General features: G+C 33.0%; 1 long non-coding RNA gene across 1 annotated transcript; it reads left to right on the forward strand.

Moving 5' to 3' along the window:
* Positions 1–202: 202 nt before the first annotated feature.
* On the forward strand, positions 203–2003 carry LOC140175463 (uncharacterized). The gene is made up of 2 exons (XR_011866273.1): positions 203–546; positions 1724–2003. It is a non-coding gene; the product is annotated as an uncharacterized lncRNA (long non-coding RNA).
* Positions 2004–2934: the final 931 nt, after the last annotated feature.

Genomic DNA, 2934 nt, shown 5'->3' on the forward strand with positions numbered 1-2934 from the left:
ATGGAAATGAAAGACGGTTTATGTTTTGGTATTAAGTTACATATATATCATTATTATTATCCACTAAAGACTATGCATAGACGTCCACTATAGTTTATCCTTATCATTATATATATTATATTAATTTACTTCAGATATTATAAATATAATAATAATATCATTCTTATAGTAATGATTATATTGGTACGCTAACAAAGGATTATGTAAAGCAGTAAGAATGAGAACGGGAAAAAAGAAAGAAAACGAAGGAGCGTAACCGAGAGAGAAAAAGAGAAAACGGAAACCTCCACCAAACTTTTGCCTTCAATTTCTTATAATCCGTAACTCCAATAAAAATTTTAATCCAGTAAAAGTATTTGTATCCTCCTCCTCTACACGTTGGCATCACTTTTGATCGGTGAAAATTGACGGTGACGTAATTCCTCTATTCTTTGAGTTCGGCCAACAGGAGTTTTAGGAGGCACAGTCGATTTTGAACGTTTTTTTCTTCGATAGCTCGATCAGAAAGCTTCTCCAGAGCTTTGAATATTTTGATTCCGTACGAAGGTATGGTTTTGGTTTCTCGTAGTTAATGTTTAATGTCACGTGAAAACTTAGGCTAGATGACCTTAAGATAGGAATAAACTGAATGTATAATTGATGGATTGTGTATATGGGATTAAATGTGGGGTTTAGCTGTTGTTAATATTTTGCTGTTGAAGTTGGTCGGTTTGGAAAAATATTTAATATTAGTATTTGTTTGATTTTGAAATAAATTGTTACTGGAAATAATTTGAATGACTGAGAGGTGTTTGGTTTGGTAGTTGGGACCCTTGAAGGGTGGTAGAAATTCGAGTTTTAGAGGAGGTACTGCCAAAGTTTCTGTAAGAACTGAAGTTTTCGATTTAAAGTGATATTTTAAAAGAAAGAGATTATCATGTAGCTTGTGTATTTGAGACTATTTGTTGACCCTCTGTCGCAAGATGTGACCGGGCACTTTAACTCCCCGGATTCCCCCATGGGCATGCATATAAATATGAATATTGAATATTATTGAGCTTGGAGTTTGTCTCCATGGAATACTATATTATTGAGCTTGGAGTTTAACTCCATGGAATACTATATTATTGAGCTTGGTGTGTGACTCCATGGGATATTATATTCGAGCTTGGAGTTTAACTTCATGGAATAATATTATTGAGCTTGGGGATGCGCGCACAGAGGGACTGTCCAATGGTTAACTACCAGGACTTGTCGGGTTGGTTGTATAACCGACAGATGAGACTCATCAACCATAGGACAGGCATACATCATATGCATTTGTTTGCTTTGTTTGGGTGTGCATTGTTTTAGTTTGCTTAACTATTAAATTCTGCTTAACTGCTACTTGTTCTACTTGCTGTAAATGCTTCTCTATTTGTGTTTTTTCTTGTTTGTAATGTTAGTCTGTGTAATTGAGAGGCCCCTTGTCTGGCGAAGAAATGACGAGGGTTGTTCCACCAGTGATTCAGAGGATTAGAAGTGACAGAAAGTAGAATGTTGGGTTAAGGTTAGATTCAGAACTAGAATACCTTAGACAATTTACCTAACTTCCGGTTTAGTTGAATTCTTAAGTTGAAATCTGAGTGTCGAAGTTCTAGGAATGCCTCTGGCTTTCCCGAGACCTTTTATATTAACTATATGGGCACCTTTACCATACTGAGAACCTCCGGTTCTCATTCCACACTATGTTGTTGTTTTTCAGATGCAGGTCGAAAGGTATCTCATTAGGCGTCTGGTCACCTAAAGCGAAGTGGTTACTGTGTTATTTTGTTGTGCAGTGATGTATATACACATACTTAGCTTTCTCTCCACATAACTTATTCTTTTGATCCTCTTAGAGGTTTATGGAAAGGCAGGATTTTGTTTATGTACATCTTGGGTTTTGGATATGTATATATATATGTAAATATTCTCCGGCCAGCCTTGACTTTGCAGACTGAGTTAGGAACTTGTTATTTTGTACCTATGGCTTTCGATTCCTACTTTTATTGTCTTACGTTTTATAGTATAGTTTGCCTTACACGCAAGTTGTTCCATTCCCGGAGCGTGGCGCTTTTCACTTTGCGATTTTGTTTTAACCATTTTTCAAGACTCCTAGTCTATTATATTCTTTCTACTATTATAAGTATGTATTTTAATCTTTAGAAGTCGTAATACCTCTCCACCTCTATTTTACGACTTAAGCGTAAAGTTTTGGGTGGTCGGGTGTTACACATTGTCTATTTAAAATTCGACTTTCCTTCATACGATTTACTTTCACTCCTTCATTCTCATACATACACAAGAGAAAATTCAAAAGGCACAAACTTCAAAACTACTAGCATAAAGGATGATTCAGATCATCTCTATTAGCTAGATAAAGTTATCCATGTTGCTAGTAGTATTAATATTGAGCAAGTGAGTACACAAAATTTCTTTTGTTCATTAGCTAGATAAAGTTATCCATGTTGCTAGTAGTATTAATATTGAGCAAGTGAGTACACAAAATTTCTTTTGTTCATGTTAAAATAAAAATGTTAGAATTTTATCGTAACTTAAAATTATAATATTAGAAATGTTAGTTACATCACTAATTTAAAATTGTTGATTAGAATTTTAAGTTAAAAATGTTTGTGATAGGAGTGATTGATCATAGTTAAATTTAGATAGATAGTAATTATAGTTAAATTTAGATGGATAGTAATAATAGTAATAATAGTTAAATTATAATTGTTGGAATTTGATTTCTATGAATAAGATTAGAGTAGCTATGTGATGGAGACACTAAGATTAAATTTTGTATGTAATGACATTATTGGACATTAACTTTTTAGGATAAAATTATCATTACTTTTAATAAAAAGTGGTTAATAAATGATTATAACTAAAACATTATATATTTTTCTGTCAATGGATTACAAATAATATTAAATT

This window comes from Arachis hypogaea, chromosome 10, assembly GCF_003086295.3.
Source record: "Arachis hypogaea cultivar Tifrunner chromosome 10, arahy.Tifrunner.gnm2.J5K5, whole genome shotgun sequence".
Lineage (NCBI taxonomy): Eukaryota > Viridiplantae > Streptophyta > Magnoliopsida > Fabales > Fabaceae > Arachis > Arachis hypogaea.